At 43.6% G+C, this 22349-nt stretch overlaps 1 protein-coding gene across 19 annotated transcripts in view; it reads right to left on the bottom strand.

Moving 5' to 3' along the window:
• NRXN3 (neurexin 3) overlaps positions 1 to 2248 on the bottom strand; it is a 1032385-nt gene extending 1030137 nt beyond the window's left edge. For 15 of the 19 annotated variants that reach the window (XR_012650705.1, XM_075030063.1, XM_075030061.1 and 12 more), the window contains exon 1: positions 2036 to 2248. The gene's annotated coding sequence lies outside the window, so the exon portion shown is untranslated. Of the gene's footprint in view, positions 1 to 805; positions 824 to 1432; positions 1979 to 2035 lie in introns of those variants that run through there. The other 4 variants (XM_075030069.1, XM_075030068.1, XM_075030049.1 and 1 more) reach the window with 2 other exon arrangements.
• Between the last annotated feature and the right edge of the window lie 20101 nt (positions 2249 to 22349).

Here is a 22349-nt window from a genome sequence, read left to right on the forward strand (position 1 = left end):
CATGGAACAGGGGTGATATCGGCAGATATCGCTTCTATCGAGAAGCCATCACCACCAGGATGATGAAATCAAGTATTGGGCTTTCAGTCGTTCCCTTCCTTTATTTATTTATTTTTTAACGCTTACTCTAATTTTATTTCGTTTCATTTTGGTTTTGCTCTACTTCATTTTTTAAAGGACAAAAGTAAAATAAATAATTAAAAGCCTAGAGACAAACCCCACCGGAAGGTGCCCGAATGCTCCAGAAAGAGAATCCTCACCTCCTAACTTTTTTTTTTTTTTTAAATAAATAAATACAGTCCTGTTGCTCCCATTATCCCCAAACTTCCAATGTCCCCAGCTGCACCTCCCTACTCCTAAAAACCAGATACTTTATTAGAGAGACACCAATGTTTAAGAAACTGCCAAAGACCAAAAAGGAAAAGAGAAATGGAAAATTATGTCTATACAATAATCTAGTTCGTTCAGCTGAAAGTGCGTCCAGTCCCAAAACCAAGAGCAATAATCTCTACAACCTCCTCCCCCCAAAATACTACTAACCCTTAGATAAACTTGCCCAACTTAACACCGATGACCATTTTAACTTAAACCAGTGACAGACGTAACACCCTTCTGGTTCACGTTACAATTAACAACTGACTGTATCGTCATGGCAAACAAAACCTTTTGTGATCAGTTTTTCCCCCACCTATTCAACATCCCTCTTAGACTTTTCGCAGGTCTAGTTCAGAGTTCACCCCTCAAAAAATAGCCCCTCAAAATATACAATAAGCAGATATTGGTGAGCGGTCGCTTAAATATTCACCTTTTTAGGAGGGCTGTGTGCTTATCGTGGAATAATTACGTGCAGTAAAAAATACAGAAGGAACAATTAATAATTAGGAAAAACAGAAATAATTTCTTAAAACTGTTTGCAACAAAGCGTTGAACAGTTTGACCATAGAAAGGTGGAAAGAGAGCATGGAAAAGCGAAAGGCTGAAAGTGTCCTTTTTATAAACGATTCAATGTTTTTAGCCTGGGTTCTGCCTCCCTGATCCTTTGGTTTTTCTGCCACTGATCTCATGCCTAATCTTTTTTATTGTTTTCTTTGGGGAGGGATAAATCAGGAAAAAAAATTTTTTTGAAAGAGAAAGATTTCAATTTTAACAAAATGCATCCTCAAAGAGCACTGGGTAAATATGTTACTTCCTAGCTGCAAAAGACTGCAATTAAAATAAATTTAAAGAGTAAGCAAAAGACAAGTCACCTGCAAAGCACCAGAGTCAGTGCCCTTAGGTAGGAGAATTACATCACTCCCTGTCTGAATGATGTTTTCTTTTAAATTATAAAGCAGGTGCATTTTTTTTTTGACAGAAAAAAGGAAAAAAAAAAAAAACAACACGACAGTGGTTATTTCACATATATCTTGCACGAAGAAAGCATTGAACCAACCTTTAAGGTCACTGACTGCCTGAAAACCCACAGCAGTCGCTCACGGTGGAAGTTTTCAGGCAAGACGGCTACTAAATCATTAATACAAACAAATGGAAGGCGGGGAAGAAAGGCACTACTGTAATAGATCCGAAGACTTGGAAGAGGAAAAAAATATTAAAGGAAAAAAAACTTTCATCTTCAGCCTCTCTTCTTTCCTCATTAATAATTTTTTTAAAAAGAAATCCTTAAGCTTCAGTCAAACAGTAGGCTCTCTCTAAGCGTCTCCCTGCCGTAACTCAGCGTAGCGTCTTCTTCTTTTTCGCGAGGCCCCCCCTATTTTCCACTCCGAAAAGCCCCGCCGTGGGAATTGTGATTTCCCAAAAAGTCGGGCAAAAAGAGCCGGGGTCGGAGCGTCGCAGGGGGTCGGTGCGCGCCCAGCCCCGCCGGGGCAGCGGGGAACGGGGAGAAGGAATAAAACGATCCGAGATAGTTGTCGCGAGGGGGATCAGGAGAAACCCACCCGCGGAGCTCGGGAGCGGCAGCGCCCAGCGCCCGCCGGGCGGGCAGTCCCCGCCGATCCGTGCCGTGCCGTGCCGCCCCCCGCCCGCCGCCCCCTCTCACCTCCGCAGCCGGGCGGCCGCCGGCCGCCGCGCCAACTCGCGGCTCGCCTCCGCTGCGGGGCAGGGGGCTCCAGCGTGGCCCCAGCCGCGGAGGCTCGCGAGGGTCCCGGGAAGGCTGGGCTGGGCTGGCCGCGCCGAGCCGTGCCGTGCCGAGCCGAGCCGAGCCGAGCCAGCCGCGGGCGGCCGCGGGCGGAGCTGCGCAGGGCTGAGCGCGCCGCGGTGCCGGAGCAGCCCGAGCCCCGCGCACGCCGCCGCCGCCGCCCCCTGCCGCCGCGCCCGCCCGGCCCGGCCCCGGCTTTTAAAGAGACCGCGGGCCCGCGCCCCCGGCCCCCCGACACGGTCCGCCCGGCCGCGGCAGCGGGCACGGGCACGGCCCCGGGCAGGGGCAGCAACGCTCCGCCGGGCTTCTCCTCCCGCGCTTGCGGCGGGGCCGCCGCCTGCTCCCGGGAGCGGGTTGGAGGCTTTCCTTCTGCCTCCGGCCCCGGCAGCGTCTCGTTCCTCGAGCGCTGCCTCAGCGGGCCGGCAGAGCGAGGGGGTATTTTTGCGCCTCTGGTCCCAGCAAGGAGAGGGGGGAGATACGGCTTATTTTTACCTTCCAGCGTTTGCCGACGCTACCCAGGCCAGCAGGCACCTGCCATCTGAGCAGGAGGTAACGCCTTGCCTTCCTCAGACGCTCACCTCCGTGATCCCCCCAGAACTCTTAAAAGTTCACAAAGATTCTTCCCTTCTAGCTCAGCGTTTGACCCAAACCTACTGGGTATTTCAACTCAGTTGATACACTGCCCATTTCATTTAAACCAGCCACTACGTTTCCTTGTTACCTTGCACAAATCTCTCAAACTTTTTATCCACTCGTTTCCTCACTTGTAAAAGTAGAGGCAATGGCACTGACAGACACCATCGACTGCGCTGGGGTCAGCACTGCATTCAGAGTGTATATCCTAAATATTGATATTTATCATTTTATCACCATTAGCACTTAGCACAGTAAACAACATAATTCAGAGCGCCTTCTGTGGGGAACGTCTATATGAAGATTTTTAATGTGTTATCATGCTGGAAGTCCACCTCAAAGACGACTAGCAGGCAGGAACATTATGCACATGAAGTGCACGCAAAACCAAAAGTGAGAAATCAAACCTTCTGGCCCCTCTCTCCAGACCCTATGATCTTGTAAAATTTGTGTATGATGCTCATACTGCAATGCCAGACACTTAGAAATGCATTTGCCCTAGGGACAGACTGGAAAGCTATTTGCCTTTCCTTCCCCTTCTGATCATGTATTCAAAGGTTTTTTGTCTTTTTCTGCATTTTGCATAGCAGACAGCCTATTCACAGCACTCAATAAATAATAAATAATAATTATTTTATACAGTATGCATTGATCACTTTGCCCACTATCGAAATGCAGCTGTGTCTGAGGTGGATAATAGTCACACAGAAACACTAAATAATAGTTTCAAGTAGCATTAGGAGCCCCCTGGGAAGTTTCTCTGGGAAACACAGTCCTTCACATCCCCTAACAAATTCAGATACATGCACAGAGAAGATAACGGAGACCTATTTCAACAAGGTGACAACGGTCCAGCAAAGAGGCATCTTCCCAACTCAAAATCAGCATCCCAAGAACAAGAATTTATCCCTTTAAATGTCTGCGCAAAGGCAGGTTATTGTTAAGCTTCCTGTTTTATATGGACAATGTAACGGCAGTGAGAACTATCAATCCCTCCTCAGGGCATGGGATTAGATCGTGGTCTCAGTTACTGTGAAGAAAATCAGGTATTACTTCGTTTACTTCAGTAGTTAACTCCCGATTTAAAACGTGCAACTGGCAATAAAATCTGGCTTCTAGTACCTTTCTTTCCCTGCTGATAGTTCTGGCAATCTAGCATTTCGTAGCTTGCAGTTTATCAAAGTAATGATTTGATGAGGTAGTCATCTGAAACCGTACCACCTCTGGCCCTTCACTCTCCGAGGTCTTCTAAAACCACATACGTACTTGCATAACATTTTGATCTGGCTGCCTATCACCCGAGCATCTTCCATGTAAAATCAGCAACAACAGCACAGTCTCCACTTCTAGTTCCAACCTAAACCTCTGTAGTTTGGCAGACAGAACACAGCACATACCCTGAGAGAAAAAACAAACTATCAATGGGAGCTTGTAGCCAGCATAATCATAAAGGGTAAAGTGAGCCCAAGAAGATTTGGGGAAAACAAGCTAGTTTTCATGCACACACTATTCTTTCAACTCGAAAAAGAAAAACCTAGGACCCTCACATATGAAATGTTTATAAATCAGAAAGAGGGATAGAAGACTTCATCTAAGTGAGCAGCTTCTATTCAGAGTGCTATATATGAACCAAGGAAGATAACTACTTTGAAAAAAATCTTACTGTGCATAACTCGGACACATAGAACTCTAATTCTGAAAAACTGTTACAGTTAGGCACCAAAATAGCAGACATCATTTTATAAATAGGTAGAGAGTACTGAAAAAATATTAAAAGAGTAGGGAAGTTTCTTTAAGGTTGCAAGGCACATCTTTGCCAGGGTGTGAACCAAAACAGAGGAAAGAAGAAAGCAGTGCAGTACAAGAAGTTCTTTGTCCAGCAAGCAATACTCTAATTGCTCAATAGGGGAGTAGATTTTTCTGACTAATTCCTCCAATTCTTTCTTTCACATCTCTAGCTCTAACCCTGCAGTTTGCAAACAAGTTGTAAGGAGAGGAAGGAAAAAAAAAATCATTACCCCAATGAGGTTTGGCACCAGTCCCCTCTAATACTGCTCCCCTTCCCAGCCTATGCCACTGCATTATGGTGAGACTTCTAAAAATGTATGACATGCTCTAGATAAAGTATTTTGTCCCCATCTATAAGATGATCAGTAGATGCACCAGCCTTTTCTGGTGTCTTCATTAAGAAAACAGCCAGTTCTCTTTCCAACAATCCTTGTAAACTAGCAGTGGCACATTAGCAGATTTATACACCTGGCCACTCCCTCCTGACATAGGCACTGAGGTCTCTGCTCCCACCACTGGAGAGAAGAGGCAAAGGCAAGAATACATAGGCATAGACAACATGTTATCTTCTTTTGCTTGCTCCCTTTAGAATAAATTTCCAAAACTTTTTACCAAGCTCATGTGCTTGTTTTAACTAAAAGACATAGTGCTGTCGATGAACGGGGGCAATTCAGTTGGTGCAATTTTCAGTAAGTTGCTACGTGGAACTGTTCGCTTTCAAGGTGGTACTGCTGCTCCGAAATCTGAGCTTCCTAATTCAGGGCAGTGGCTGTAGTACCCACAAAGCACAACTTTTGCTTACATCTTGCTAGAAGAGCAAGCTGGCTTACAGGAGCTACCTAACTCCCTGATGGCAGTGGAAACTGTACGTGCCATTATCACCAGTTCCTGGTCCCCCCCTTTTCTGTTAAGCAGGGGTGATGAGAATAGGGATCAGAGCCTGGAAAAGGCTTGGAAGACAGAACAGGCAGGAGTTAGAGGCATCATCCATCATGCCAGGATGTCCAAATGCTGTAATGCAAGATCTAGAAGATTCCATCTAAACTAATACCCCAAGTATGGCAGCAGGGGATGGGAAGAGAGGCTGCACTGTAATACTCTCCCAGAGAGTAAAATCTCCTGGGCTTTTTCCTTAGGTTCTCTGAATGGCATTCACCAAATTCTTGAAATCAAGCATTTGTATGGTACTCATTTAATAGAAATGAGGCTCAAGGGGAATTTGCCATTGAAACAGTGGCAGGGAAGTCTGTGCAACAAGGCAAGAATGCAATTTATCTCTCTGGCTTCTTCTTCTTTTTTTTTTTTTTTTTTTTTTTTTTTGCCATGTTAGCACTTTCAGTGTCTTTTTGCCCAGAAGTTAATACCCAAGGTGAATTTAGAAACTGCAGTCCAAACTGCGATCAGATCATCTTGGTTGTGCCAAACGAAGCTGATCTTATCTCACTGGTGACCTTATCCTACTTGAGAGAGCAAAACTCATTACAATAATAAGAAATAACAGAGATGGGAAAAGAGTAATCATGACAGCACCTGGTCAGAACTCCCTTCACCATCATTTCAGAGGATTAGTTCTAAGCCCTTCTCCTGCAAACGTTATTTTTCACTCCAGTGGGAGGTTCAACCTCCAAAGTTATTCTGGCCACTTGCAGGACATATCTGTTTATTTTCGATTCACAGACCTTTTCTTCCTCCTAGAATGTTCCGTTGCATTTATTTAATAGTTACAGAGAAACTCTACATAGGGTATACAGGAGCAATTTTCTGAGCACTGGTTTGTTTAGCTGATTGTACAGGGGACAGAAACTATATAGACACGCATTTGAGTGTGTGGCAGTGTATGAATGGGAGAGCATGTGCCAAAAAACCTGATGTGTGTACCCAGGCGTGTAAGGGTGAACCGGTTCAGATGACAGGATTCCTTGTAGGAAGAGTGCATAAGAGGACTTAAGTAAGAGTGGTGTGTGTGCAAATGCTGCAGGAGCACATTCAGGGCAATGCATGTAGGGAAAGGGAGTATGTTTCATTGTATCAGCTAATACATTTGGGAAAAAAATGAAGCAAGTCCTTCTCCAAGTCTCATACAGTGTTTCCCTCTATCTTTAAGAGCATCATTGTGAAAGGGTGTCTTCTTCATGTGTATTTATAGTTAGGAATACACAAGCATAACAACAACAGATGAGACAGATGTGCACGCACACTTGAGTGTGCAAGGGAAGAAAAAAATAAAAAAAGAGAGCTGTACATTCTTTCATCCAGCAATATAAAATTTGATGGTTGTCACATTGGCTTTATGACCTCCACTACCAGATATTAGACACTTACCTATACCTCATTCTAAGACAGACAGTCTAAGACAGAAAAACATCCATTACTATCTCTCATTGTCAACAATCCCACTGTGACCCTGACTCAGTGCTGGCCCAAAAGGAAGAGAACCGTTTCTGCAGGTAGCATCCACTGAAATGGTCAAAACCAAAGCCACAGTTCAGAGTTAACACACAAACATTCCAAGTACTTCCACCAGTTTTGAACTCCATCCTTTCTTGTTTCTTGAGTCTTCTAACTCCATGGGATCACTCCAGTTTCTGAGATGTCATCAGCCCCCTCTGCAGTAAGACTCAGCAGATCCTTATTCTTTACTACCTACTCCACTTGAACTCTGCCTCCTCTTCTTGTTTCCGAATCCTCAGATGGAGCCGTGAAAATGAACCAATGACATCACAGTGTGCTTCCCTGGCAACAAATACCATGTCATACCTGCTTGTCCATGAGCAGGGTTGGGTAAGAATAGGAATTGATGAGTACTAAAAGAGCAAGAGCATGGAAAGACATGCAATCAGAGAAGCTGGATTTAACACAAGTGAAAGATAAACGTTTGTTTAATAAAATGCTCAGATAATGCATCCACAGGAGCTACTCCTTGAAGAGCTCCAGCAACTCAAGTAAGATTAAATATTATTTCCACTCTGCCCTTGATCCCTTCAGCAACCCTGAAGTACAGACACCTTGATTCCTCAAGACCAGTGGTACAAGATAGGAACATTTCCTGCTGTAACCACTAGATAACACTTCTAACAAAGTAGGAAACACAGGCAGTTTGGGGTTTTGTATCTCGTCTTGTGTTCATTGTTCAGGATCAACCCCTAGCAATCTCACATCAAACACTTACCTGTAGCTGGCTGGTTATCCACACAAGACAGAAACCCTCCCCAGCCAAGAAGAGCAGGTGGAATAAGGATATCAGCGCAGAACAACAGCATCAGTGCAGGACAAGACAGGTTGCCCTCTCCTTCTCTCAAAAAGCAGCCCCCTCACACCCACTACAGCACCCATCTCATGACTAAGCTCAGATCTGCTCCACAGTCACTGAAGTGTAGGTTTCCCCAGCAGAATTTCTTTTATCCCATGAACTCCTCAAAGATGCTCGCAGGCATTTTTTGTAACTAACTGATCAGTTGGGAAGCTCTCAGGACAAGGAACAACTGCTGTAGCCAGTGCCCTTCTAATGGTTGGGCTATCTCATTTTAAAACCTTATGCACCATTTTGGATAAACAAGATAAAATGAAACAATCTGTTATTTTCTCTACTCATGTGCCAGACAAACACAGTGCCAAAGATTGTTCTGTCCATGGGAGGAAGTAATTCTCATTCACAATCAGATGGCAATAAACGTCTTTGTTTTGCATGAGTCTATAACTTGAAGATTTAAGGTGAGATGGGGAACCCCAAACAGGAGTCCAATAAAACTGGGGTGAGGAGGCAAAATTGTCTTCCTGCTGCTATAAACACTGGGGGCGGGAATTTTCTAGCATAAGCAAAATCCTCCAGGGAGCCTAAAAGAGCAAAACATACCTTCTTTCCACTTGGCGAACACTATTTTTGACAAAAAACTTTTAGTCTGTGTTTAACGATAGGTGCGGCGTATCTCCAGGGCAAGCTTAAAGCATTGCTTTTGACCTTTAAAGCACTATATGCTCCTTTTTCAAAGTTAATAGGCATTAGATATCCATGCTATTTAAGTACTTTCTGAAAATCCTACTGGGTACCTATCTCAGAAAAAAACAACCCTAACTGAGTTTTGAAAACCCAACTCTAAGTGGCTTGGATCTCATCACCTGTTTTCTCAAAGGAGGTTAAGCCAATACTGACTCCCAACCACACAAGCCTGACCATAATGAACTGGCAGCCAGGACTCTGCCCTACACTGCTTGCAGGACTGTGTCCTCCTACATGTCTCCCCTGCGCACCTAGTGAAAGGCTTTGACTAATGCCATGAGACTGGTGGCAGGCCTGTTTTGCCCAGTTACAGATTCTGCACCCACCACTGCGTATCAAGGCATATTCTTGCATTTCTTTGGCTCAGTCTAGGCTTTAAGACAGGCAAGTTGGAAAGCTAGACAAATGCATATATTTGAAAAAGGGGCAGAAAAAAAATGGAGAGCAGCTCCCCTTCTATAGCCTGGCCCCTGTGTCCCAGAGCAAATACAAAGCTTGCTTTAGGGCACCATATAAATTGGTATTATAAATTCAGATGGTGCACCAGGGAGTGCCTCATTCTGTATGATTGGAGTCATTCTCAGGAGCAGTTCAGGCACTCAGCCTGCCACATGCAACTGCTGCCCCAAGGGCTGCCATTACAGATGCATTATTACAAAGCGCTGCAATAAAGCATGAACTAAAACAACTTCATTGAAATGAAGATTAATACGGAACATGTGTTCACCTCCATACACTCAGAAGGAACAGTCCAGCAAACACAAGCACCACAATGCTGAGGCTGATGGGCTAGGGGAGCAATGCAACTGGCCAACCACCGCTATTGCTGAAGGCAAGCAATACATTTCCATACCATCTTTTAAGCGTCCACAGATGGATTTAATGCAGCAGCTGTGAAGCAGAGAGTGAGGCAAGCAAAACATGTGGAGTGCTGAAACATGCAGAAAAGTGAGCTGTGTCCAAGGCAGAGAACAGAGAGAGATGCTTCAAACCTACAGAAGCAATACTACTAGCTGCAGAATGATCCGTGCCTTTACTTATCGCAGATATTGATGGAAATTCTCAGCGCTTCAAAGTGTCTCATCCACATGAGAGTTACAGGTGAGAAAGATAAGCTAAGGTGATAGTTCATCCATTCCCCTCACAATCAGACCAGGATTATTCCCCATGATCTATTTGTTGGTGCCATTGCTGCCTCACTTAACATCTCCCATGCAATACAACACTCACTACCTCCCCCTTCTGATGCCCTTTCAGAGCCTCATAAATTTCACCATTGGCATAAACTGAGGACCATTACATCTATATATTCCCCTGCTCAAATTAAACTCATGATACCCTGTTATGGTTTAATGGACCAACTTTCATGCTTCCTTTTCCTGCTGTAGGTTTTTCATTCTTCCTTTCCTTGAAATCGTTGTAAAGCTCCTATCAAAAACCAGCTGTGACTACTGACTACAGGTCCCAGTGGATTCCTTCCTTCATTCTATCAACCAATTCAGCCCTGAACTTATAGTAGTAAAGCATAAAGTCATCCAGGATAGACAGAATCCATCACATCCAGAATAAATAAATGACTCCGTCAATCCTAGAATGTACTGAGTACTCCTAGATCCCTTCTAAGTCTGAGACATGACCCTGTTTTAAGGCATTGAGGGTGAAAGGTAGAACAACATCAGGTCTTAGTAAGAAAAAAAAAAAAAAAGCACAGGGGGAGGGGACATGGAATTTCATGACATAAAACAAAAGGTTGGAGGTGTAATCTAGCAACCAAAGTAACAGATTCATGATTAATCTGTGTGATGGTATTTGGCACTTAAAGGAAAAGGCAACAATCTTCCCCGAGGGCACACCTGACTGAACACAGACTTTGACCCTGGGGAATCAACTGCATGCAAAGGCTTTTATTTATCTTTTAGCAGTGCTTAAGACCTCATAGATGGTCTGTCTTTGGCATAACATTCAGATAGGTACCATTGCAATGGATGAAACAGTTTAAAAAAAAAAAAAGTCATGCATCTCTGTGTATGGCCTAGAAGTGAGTGGGTGAAAAGGACTAATTAGAAGTAGAGAACAGATGCCCCCATAATGCTGGCATATCTATTGCTTTCTGTTTCTGGAATGAAAAAATCATTTGTCATAAAAATAAATCAACTGACATCAAATATTTAAATAAAAAAAAAAAAGGAAAAAGATTGAAGGGGAGATAAAAATATACAGTAAACAAGCAAAAGCTCCAGTTAGCAGGTTTGCCTTTCCTCCCCAAGCTGACTGGCACTGCACCAATGCAACTCAGAGAGAATGAGTTCTGCTGCATGCAAACGATCCCTATCAGAGCTGAAACTCTGCACTGAACATGGATGAGCAAAGGTTTGGCAGCTGCCTTTAGACAAGGCTGCCATGTCACTGCCCATTCAAAGGGCAATACTGTAAAGAAATGGGAATGAATTATATTATTTCACAGCAAGGTGCCATCCATTCCTCCTTGCACTGCAATTTTATATCCCAAAAATAGAGTAGCCTTCACAGCCCTCCCACAGCGCACCTCTCACACCACCACAAATACTGCTCCATAACAGTCCATTGCCATCAGTATTCCCCTGACTGAAGATGACTTAATAAAACATTCTTAGAATCCAATCAACATGGCTTATAATTAGAAAGGAGCCAATGTTAAGCTCCTTTGAATTATTGTTATCTCTCAGCTCTCCACACTTCTACTAAACCAGACACAATGCTACATCCCAGGATGGATCTATACTATGTCTAGTCCTCAATGGAGAGCTCTGCAGGTCTCTGAAATGACAGGATTTCTTTTAAGATTTTAAAACACAACTTCACAGACCTACAGATCTCTTAGATTTAGACCACATATAGAACTCAACAACGCTCCATATGCTGATGTCTAAACGTCTGCATAGACCTGATTCCCGTCATGCAGAAAGATATGTGAATCCTTATGCAGGCTTAATACAGAAATTTAACAGTCATTCTGCAACAAGCAGATTTCTACTAGGCAAAATGCTGTTTGGATGCCCAGACTTAGTGTTGGAGGCTCTGAAACTTTCCATTCTTCAGATCTAGGATCAGGATGTGAACTGCAATAAAACAATGCTTAAATGATGCAGCGGTGCCTCTCAGCATTGGCCTCTTGCATAAACAGAAGTCAGAATCCTCCTATAGGAACAGATCCTTCAGCTAAAGGGCAGAAATAGAGTCAGAAGACCCACCAGGTCTGCAGTTGCTACGTTTCATATTGCCATCCTAATAAAAGAGAAGGTTTCCAACAGGTTATAATTAATAAAGTTCTGCCTAGCCTGTGACTGTCTCAGCAAGAGCCCCCGGGGGTTAAGTCAAGGGGACTGTTACAACCCGGACACAGCTAGGCAAGTGTCAGTCACAGCTGAACTGCAGTGTCTTGAACATACTGTGCTCAACTCTATGCAAGGAGTCACAGTGATCATATAAAGCATGCTTATGATCACCCCGTGCACAGGCAAATTCCTAACAATAGAAGACTCCATCCTTCCCCCATTCAGCTACAAACCACAGCTGACTGTTAAGATAATGACCTGCAGACAGAAGACAGTGATTATCTTGTCCCTTTTTGCCAGGCACAATCCTAGGACTATAGCTCAATCTCCTTGTGCCACTACTGATCACCACTGCAGAAGCAGCCATGTCATCTCTGAGTTCATCACAATATCTGCAAGGGTGATGCAGAAAGTGCTGCATCACAAGTAAATTATTCTATGTTTTGTCTGAAACAGAGTTTTACTGGGCTTATCAGTATAACTTCAGAAATCTTGTTAAACAAGCACTATAATTCCCTGTGTAGATGCTTGCTGCAGACTACGAGCTGCTTTTTTGTTTTCCTTAGCTTAAGCTCTTTCCAAAGTGATGCAAGCTGACCTGTGAAAAGTTACCTTATAAAGAAACAATGAAGTTATGCTAGCATATCAACTTAAGTTCACACTTATGCACACAAGCGTCACTTCCTCCAGGCAGACAATGTATTCGATAAGGGACTTTCATAGCATTATCAACAGCAAAATGGAAAGAAGCTACATCAGATACCAGCACTGACAGAGAATTGGGGTCATCTCCTGGGTCTTGTCTCCTATCTCTGGAAGGAAAGCGTGGTTTGGTGTCAAGCTGAAATGACTGAGAGCTAGAACTTGACAGTCCAGACACCTGCAACCATGTCTATAAGCCAGTCTCCTTCTCTGTACCTCATCTTATCCAACTGTAAAATGAAGAACACCACTCCAACACCTTTCCAGGTATTTTACAGAGGTTAACTACTTAATACTAAAGCTAGCTTCTACTAACAAAAATTAATGGAACACTCTATGTGAAAAATCTTTTGAGGAGACATATGAGTTACTACCCTGTCAATTTTTTTAGTTTTCTTTTTCAAAGAAGTTACTTACAGATACATGCACTAGTTTTGCATGTTGTGGGCTCTTTGGCAGTTTTGGAGTTAGAAACCTGGCTATTAACAAAAGTTTCTCTACTGTAAAACATTCAGAATTACTCCTTCTCTCTCTCTCAGAAAAAAAAGGCTCTTGTGAGGGGTTATGATGCATCTTTAATGATGGAGCCGAGAGAAGCACCTGCCATACAAAGAAGCTAATCAGTCAATCAAGAGCCAGCTCACCAGACACAAGCCGTCAGTGCCTAACTGCTCTGTCTCCACCTGTCCAGGGGAACAACAAAATGGCATGGGACATGCCTGACAACTGAGTGCAAAATAGCACTTATATTTATATATTTCTAAGCATTAAGGGGGTAAGTTGTTGCTGCAAATTAATGTTTTCAAGAGTAAGAATAACAAAGCCAGCACCACACATGTACTGATGTGCATTTGAAATAAGGCTAGTGACTCTCTTATCTTTTTGAAAACAGCAGCAATCCTCAGGATACAGAAGGGCAGTAGGTGAGAATTGCTATAATTAGGCTAACTGAAAAATCTTTTGCCATAAGCTTGCCAACCTAGATCAGTTAAGTGAATGGTAGTTTAGAGAAGGAAATACATCTCTCAAAACCAAAACGGGCAGAGCTATAGGAACTGAATGGCTTTGTATTAGTGAGAGCATAAAGGTCATGGTCTTTATTTCCCGGGTCCGATACTGTCTGACCGAACAGGCAGAGGCAAACCACATTCTCCTTATCTGCCTCAGTTTCCTCAGCTAGAAAAGGATAATGAAACCTACCTATATTATAAAGGGATGATTGGGTTTGCAGCTGTCTTCATTAATATTCATAAAGTGCTTGGGGATCCTTGCATTAAAAGCGCTGCCCGAGTACCGACTGTTAAACTTGCCATTTTGCCGAGTGCCCATGTAAAGAACTTCGAATTTTCCTCCAACTCTCTTCAAACAGGTGGGTGTTTGGCAAGCCCTGGCATACAAAGAGTTTATAAAAGCACCAAGTGGCTTCAAGTAAGTCGCATGTATTCCGCGGTGGCGCGTAAGGCTGAACGAAGTCTGCGCGCTGCCGGCTCCGCCGGGCGCTCAGTGCCCCTCTCCGTGGTGCTGAATTCTGCCAGGCTCCCTCCCGCGCCCCGTCACCGCCCCGCGGGTCCCTTCTTGCTGCCATTCTCCACGGCTCCGCCTTCACGGCCAGGCTCCCATCAGTACCCTCTCTGTAACTGGAATTTACTCCACGTTATATGCTGGCTGGGCTGCATCGCAGAGGTGCCGCAAATAACTCTGCAGTGTGTGGCTGGATCATTTCACCAGGCAAACCTGAGCTACGAGTCTAGATTCTGTTCCTTGATAGCGTATCCCAGCCTGCCCTCCCTCACTGGCCTGGTCGCTCCCCGATGAGAGAGGCGGTTCGGGTCATAACTGATCTGTGATCTCACCAGACTGCACAGCATGGCCATCTGTTCCTTCCACTTAAGTCATGGGGAGTTCTGTGCCTGTGTGGGTCCAAATCTTTCTGCATATGGAAGTCTGCTGTGGAGCACTTCGAACACAGCTTTATGCACCCTGAAGTGTGGCCTTACATAAAGCCTTACTCATTGTCCATTCCTATGGCAGTGAAAGGCAAGAGGAATAACTGTGTACTCTGGATTGAAAAAAAAAATTTTTTTTTTTTACTTGGAGGGGTGGAAACAGAGAGGGATCTCTTTGTCCCCACTGTCCCCAGCTCACCTGCCTTTTCTTTTTATTCTGGGTCACCACCTCTCTAGTTAATTTTATGATCACAGGGGCTTGGGTCAGCAGCAGGCCTCAGAGAAGCTATGCAGCTGTTCTGCAGGAAATAGTCTGAAAAATAGGGGGAAAATACATCTCATCTCTTTCATCAAAAAGCAACACTTGGGTCAAAATAAGCACAGGCTTTCCGTGGCCTCAAGTTGCGCCAGGGGAGGTTTAGATTAGATATTAGGAAAAATTTCTTTACTGAAAGGGTTGTCAGGCATTGGAACAGGCTGCCCAGGGAAGCGGTGGGGAAGCGGTGGTGTCACCATCCCTGGAGACGTTCAAAAAGCACATAGACGAGGCACTTCAGGACATGGTTTAGTGGACTTGGTGGTGGTGCGTTGATGGTTAGACTCAATGATCTTAAAGGTCTTATCCAACCTAAACTATTCTATGATTCTAAGATGTGCATTCCACAGGTAGGGTTCACATAACAGGAAAACCTACCTGATCAGAGAATCCTAGTGTCAGCCAGGAGGAAGAGGGGACAGGCCAGCTGCCTAACATACAACACCCTATACAAGAACCAACTTGATATTTCATTCATTAAATATACAACGATGGGCCCCTTGTTCTGCCTGATTGCTACACTCTACCATGAGCAAGGACAGCAGTGAGGGGAAATGCTCTGTTTCCCACCAAGTCTTTTGAGGCTCATTGAATTACCAATTGTTTCCTAACCTGGATACTTATGTCCTTTCCTTGTGGAAAAGGACAGCAACTAAAACCATAATCCCCAGTGCAAGGAACAAACCAAACTCCCCAATCTTGTACTTCTCTCAGTGACCACTTCTAGGCATGAAAAGGCAGCTGGGAAAGTACTTCCCAACCTCACAGAGGTGATATTACAGTAAATTCATTCATGTTTGTAAGGTTCAGATATTACAAGAATGCCAGTCATACAAAAAGCTTACCATGAAAATTAAATACAGGGTCCTCAGTGCCTACCTCTAATCTTGGGAACTCTCAGGATGGGGAAGAGAGACAAATAAAATCACACTTGCTCTGAGGGTTAACTCAGTGTCATGGCTAAAATCCAAATTGAGTAATTACATTCTGTCTCCTGAGTGTGCCCTTGAAGTTTCTGCTAAGCATGTGACTTTCCTTCACTTCCTGTTGCCAAGTTTTGTTACGTGTGCCCAAGTATCAGCTGTATCCACCCATATGACCTGATTCACACTGCAGGAAGAGGAAGGTTTTGTTCACCCCCCACTCTCAAATCTTTTGATTAAAGTTCTTGTTGCATTTTCATACCTCACATGACTTCCAAAGGCATTTTGGTAGGGCTGTTTCACTGTTAGCAGCAGTATTTGCTCCATAGCACGTTATATAAATACCCTTTCCTGGTAACAACAATACCATGAGTGTGCCAAACCTCTAATATCCATAGCACATCTCTTTATATTCCCTTATTTAACAGAGATGCTGAATAGGCTGAGAATATGTTGGCTGTTTGTTTTCAGCATAGGGTTTAAAGGTAAAGTTTAGCATCACAGTCACTCCCTGAACTACAGCAAGGGCCTACAGGAACCCAAGACAAAAATCTCCTTGTGACAGTAAGAGAGCCATGAATTGTCTCTCACACACTTTTATACATCTCTTTATTGTATATTTACTTAGGCTTCCTTCTTTAAAGCACATTTTCTCCTAACAAGAAATAGGTTTTATATCCTTTCAACATTACTCTAGAGAAGGCAGGATGAAGACTAAGCAAGGACAGCATCTACTTCTCACAGGCTGCTTGATTTTCCTGGAATGCATCCTAACCTTAGAAATGCTGGGAAGGCAATTGATGGTTAGGGTCTGCTCAGATCAGGAATCCAGGAGCAGAGAATCCTTAATCCATGTGGTTTTAAAATGCCACTGGAAGGGGGGGGGGGAAGGAAAGAATAAAGAACAAACTTGCTTCCCCCAACTAGATCTCAAATCTTAAGGGTATACAGGTACCTTATTCAAACTGAAATAGATTACAGTTAGCCACTTGAATACAAAAAATCTGGGCCCCAAAGTCTCTATTCCCTTTTTCACTTGACATCCTGGACTCTGCTAGTCAAGATACAATATCACCTTATAAAATCCTGAGACTCACAAGCAGAAGGCTTCCAAAAGATCCCAAAATGCACACATCCAAACAGACTACCTGTATTTCCTGGAAGCTGCAAAGCAAGAGAACTTCATTCTGAAGCTAAATCAATTACCAAGGCTTTTTTTTTTTAATCTAATATTAAGCAGCAAGTGGGAAAGGTAGCTTTTCACTACCTGAAAAAATAATAAAAATAACAAAGTCTAGTTCTTATAAATGTTTTCCATCCACACAGTCAGTAACCTCCATTAACAGAAGAGAGGTCTGTCTTGTAATGTGACATTCCAAAGTGCTGAAAACCCACAGCTCCATTTAGCTTTAATAAAAGCTGTGGGCAACAAAACAAAAATTAGACCAGAGCTGTCTGATATCGTATTTGCTATACCGGGGGCAAGTAATTGCCTTCATCCATACCCGAAAAGCAGCCAACTGCCATATGTAACTTGGCATCCCAAATGACTTCAAGCTTAAGCTCATGCACTAGCTACACAGAAGGATGCTCACCTGCTCTTGAAGGAGCCAGATGAAAAAGCCACTTGAAATCCACCCTTCTGAACACAGGCAGAGAAACAGCTGCAAAGGACCAATCAGCGTGTTTGAATTTCTTACTCGCAGGAACAGCTATGAAGGAAGAAGGGGCAGCTAGTCTTCTGTGCCTCTTGGAAGTCTCCAACTGAAACCAGTCAAGGGAGGCACTATCTGGACTGTTAAGTGTCTATGGTGTGCATTTAGTGACTGGAAGACATATACTGCTAGTGACTAACCACAGTGATTCAGGAAATAACATAGGCAGCTGACTCCAACACCTCAGCACTATGTCCTACTCCTCTGAATTGCACCCATTTTTTAATAACTTCACCGCCAGGTCAAGATGCCTGTTCACGCAATCCAGACCCACCGTTGTCACCTGTAAAAATGAAAGCCATCTCCCTAGGAAATGCTGGAGATGTCCCACACAGCTGAAGTCCTTTGGCAGTAAGAGTAAAAATGCTTAGCTGTTCTAGAACAATAAAGTACAATGACAACACAGACTGACATGGAACATTCTCTCTCCAAGAGAGCATTGTTCTGCTTTGCACCTTTTTTCCTATTTGCAATACAACCCCCATTCCATAATGTCAGTAAATGACCATTTTCCATGCTTGACTCAGACTAGCTACAGAAATGAAAAGGCAGGAGCTACATAAAGAAGTGACATAAGTGAATGAGCCATCTGATGACTGCTTACTAAAAGAGAACAAGGAACCCCGTGATCCTCCCCACCCCCCAGTTTTGTCACTGTACTATACAGAAGACTAGGATAATAAAGTCATAGCACTGCACACTCAGACGATTGATGTAAAAACCTGCAAGACATCATATACCCTGTTCATACAGGATAGCTCTCTAACTAGCTAAAATGGGCTCCATCCTTGCTTTGTTTCCCTATGTTGTCTCATCTCCCCTGTTGGACTTTGCTTTGCCTCAGTGAGCTCCCATTGTTCACAGCAGAACATGAAGGTTGATGAATTTATCCTCACATTACTCTCTGGAAGGCAGGGAAGTGTCAACTTCTCATCTGCAAAAGGGTGATAATTAAATGCTGAGAGAATAAATGACTTGCACAAGGTCACTTGGGAAGTATGTGGCAGAGCTGAAAATTAAATGCAGATCTCCAGAGCTGCAGGTCAAGGCCCAGAACACAAAATCTTTCTGCCCTACTGGCACAGTGGAGATCAGACTCCCAGCATATCATAAGGCACTCTGTAGGAACGTGTCTGTTACACGAAATTAACTGAACTTCTTGTGTGCAGTTTATCTGTATGAAGAATTGGATAAATTTCAAAGAATCAGGTAAACATCAGAGATCAAGGAAACAGGAAAGCAACACAGAATCTACCTGAAGAGCTACGAAATGCCTTTTCAACATCTTGCATAAGGCAAAGATGCCCATGTAGGCTTCTTCTATTGGACATACTACTAGTCCAGGGAAGGATCGGATATCAACGCTCTGTTTAGTATGCAGAAGTCACAAAATGCTGCCACGGAGTTATCTTTCCAATTTAACATAAGGCTTGTTAACAGATGAAAGATTTTAGTAGTGCTACAGATTGTGTCAGGGTTACGGTTTAATAACTATGTGTCTGCACCTTCCTGTCTTCTTGCTTGCTATGCAAACTCCTGCTAAGCACCCTCTTTCTAACCTTCCTTCCTTCTCTTCTTTCATTTGCAGATGCTTCCCACTGATACATATGATCAGATTTATCCCTTTACATGCACGTAACATGTTTCCTTCGTGTCTCTCCCTAAAAAGCTTTCTACCCGAAGGCTTTCAAAAGCAAACAATCATCTTCGCCGGTAGTTATGTGGGTCCTCCTTCTTGTAGTTTTAGAAGCTAGGAGTGACACAACACATATTCCCACTGTCTCCACAGAACTGGAAGGAAAATGTAGGGGCACTGTAACCCATAAAGTCTCCTTAGGAAAACAACAGGGTGTCAGGAAGATGGCCAGGCAGCAGCACAGGGCTTAGCTGCTACGAAAGTGGCACTGGGCAGGGGGGAGGTGCTTTTGAAGGCACCAAGAGAGGAGCAGGTAAGAGAAACAGTAGAGACCTGGGAGAGGAAGGAATAAACTCATCCAGGTGGAGACCTGTACCAGCTGGGTCCCAGACCCATCTCTGATTTCAGAAAAACCAGGCAAAGCAAACAGTATTCTGTAATTCTGTCCTGGTTTCAGCTGGGATAGAGTTAATTGTCTTCCTAGTAGCTGGTACAGTGCTATGTTTTGAGTTCAGTATGAGAAGAATGTTGAGAACACTGATGTTTTCAGTTGTTGTTAAGTAGTGTTTAGTCTAAAGTCAAGGATTTTTCAGCTTCTCATGCCCAGCCAGCGAGAGAGCTGGAGGGACACAAGAAGTTGGCACAGGACACAGCCAGGGCAGCTGACCCAAACTGGCCAAAGGGGTATTCCATACCATGTGATGTAATGTACAGTATATAAACTGCAGGGAGTGGGGCTGGGGGGATCACTGCTCAGGAACTAACTGGGCGTCGATCAGCAGGTGGTGAGCAATTGCACTGTGCATCATTTGTACATTCCAATCCTTTTATTATTGCTGTTGTCATTTTATTAGTGTTATCATTATTAGTTTCTCCTTTTCTGTTTTATTAAACCGTTCTTATCTCAACCCACGAGTTTTACTTCTTTTCCCGATTTTCTCCCCCATCCCACTGGTTGGGGGGAGCGAGTGAGCAGCTGTGTGGTGCTTAGTTGCTGGCTGGGGTTAAACCACGACAAATTCCTTGACTGTTGGTGCTGCTTTGCGAGAGGTATCAGTACCGTGATGGATTTGAGTGGCCCTGCCCATCACTAATCCCAGGTGTCTGCCTTATCTCAGTGGTGAATCTTCCTCATGTCTAATGCATGTAGCTACACTGCTTTGCTGCTGTCTGAACTCTGCTGTGAAGTCCCAGAGTGGCCCTTGTTCTTAATATGTGCACAGAAGAAAGCAGATGGGTAAAGCTTACTCTGGCACTATCAGTAACAGTTGGGGTAATAATAATAAATCAAATGCTGTCATCACAGTTCAGGCAAATTTATACTGATTTCACAAAATTTGTGTTTGAATACAAAAAAGCTCAAATCACAAAGTTGTGACATTAGTTCCCAGCTTCACCTGGACAGCTCAGCTTTTCATATTACAACCCAGTTTCCACATAATTTCATGGTGTTTCACCAAAGAAAATATTTGGAAAAAATTCTAACTATAATATTTTTGTTCCAGACACACTCTACCATCAAAATAAGTGGGTATTTGTTTGGGGTTTTTAAAGCAATATAAATATTCATGGTCAGGAGAAGTATCTGGAGTAAAGAAAGAGATCAAATGGCTATAAATTATAGCCCAAAGAAGATTTTAACAACTGTAGTTCAATTTTCCTAGTAAATTAAAGTATTGAAGAAACTCTTCACCCTGAAACAATGCATTTATTGCTCTGAAATAACTGAAAAAAAACCCCAAATTTCTATATTCCTAGACTTTTTTTTCAAACTGTTGACGAATACTCTTAACCCGGTCACTAGAGGGTGTCATCAAATTACAGCTCTGGAAATACAATCAAGTTAGGATCATCCCAAAGGCTTAATTCATCCCAAAGAGCATCCCCAGATCAGACATCCGACTGTTCTGTTTAAGAACCTGAATTTGCCCTCTATTCTTGTGTGAATACTGCAGAGCGTCCATAGACAAATCTCGGCTTTACTGCCAGTGAAGAGTACATGCTGCTGCCTTGCCTTGCTCATGCATTCATATAGAGATTTTGGTTAAAAAGAACAGAAACAAAGTCAATATCCCTAAAGCTTTTCTTGCCCTGTTCTTGGAGGATGTATATGCTCGTACATGAGGATAATTTCAGCATTTTTATTAATATCTCAGCAGTACAACGCTGTACCCCTATCAGTTCTATGTAACCACTGTGCACTGACTCCAACTGATTACATCTGTTTACAGGGCCTATACACAGATAAATTTATAGATCTTACAGACAAGAACTACCTATGGCCCAAAGGTGATCAGTGGAGTTTGCTGCTAGAATCAAAGCTGCATACTCCCTTCACAGCAATATCTCTTCTAATCAGAAAGGGAAGAAAGGCTCACCAGGCTGGTATCATTAGGGAACACACCCCCTCCTTAACAAAGATTTCCTTTTTGTCCTTCTTCCTTCTCCTCTAAATCAACTGCTCTTAGCCCCAAGAGACAAATTTCTATAGGACTCCATGTAACAGCTATACAAAACAAACAGAAAAAGCTAAACCCAGTAAGACTCGATCAGCAGCTAGGTCAGGACTAATAACCCCCGTGGAAGAAGAAAACTAAAGTACTTTCAGTACTGGTAGGGCAACTATGAGAGTAAGGACTGCTGGCAAGGGCTGAAGTACAGCAGATCTCTGTGCACAAGCCACAGATGACAGCTCTGGTTGCCCCACTGCAGATAGTACCCCAGTGGATCTTACAGCCATGACTGACAATAATATTAAAATGGGACATCCCTCCCTGCAGGCTGCTACTTTAACTGTCCTCTGAGCAACAGTATGCATACCATAATGGGAGAGCATAAACATTACCAAAAGAGGAGCTGTGGGAGCCAGGCTGAATGCAGGCATACGCTGCCTGAGAGACCACCAGATACAACACAATGCAGTGTCCTGCTCAGTTCAGAAAGACATGTTCCCAAGCATGTGACACAGACACAGAATGCCACCACACAGAGAATGCAGCCTGCATGGATGCACTGATTTTCACCCCATGAACACACTTGCACTGTGATAAAAGGAGGGAGATGCTGCAGATGGGGAAGCAAAGTCTCCACATTTCCATGGCACATTAGTTTGAGGGGTCCCGCAGGGTAGCATGAGGAGCATGCATCATTTTCCACCTGCCAGCCCCAAATGTGCAAGGGATTGTGTGACAAAGACCCCAAATTAGGCACATAAAAATGATTAACTTTCAAATCCTGGGGGTTTC

The sequence above is a fragment of the Buteo buteo genome, chromosome 6 (genome assembly GCF_964188355.1).
Source record: "Buteo buteo chromosome 6, bButBut1.hap1.1, whole genome shotgun sequence".
Taxonomy (NCBI): Eukaryota; Metazoa; Chordata; class Aves; order Accipitriformes; family Accipitridae; genus Buteo; species Buteo buteo.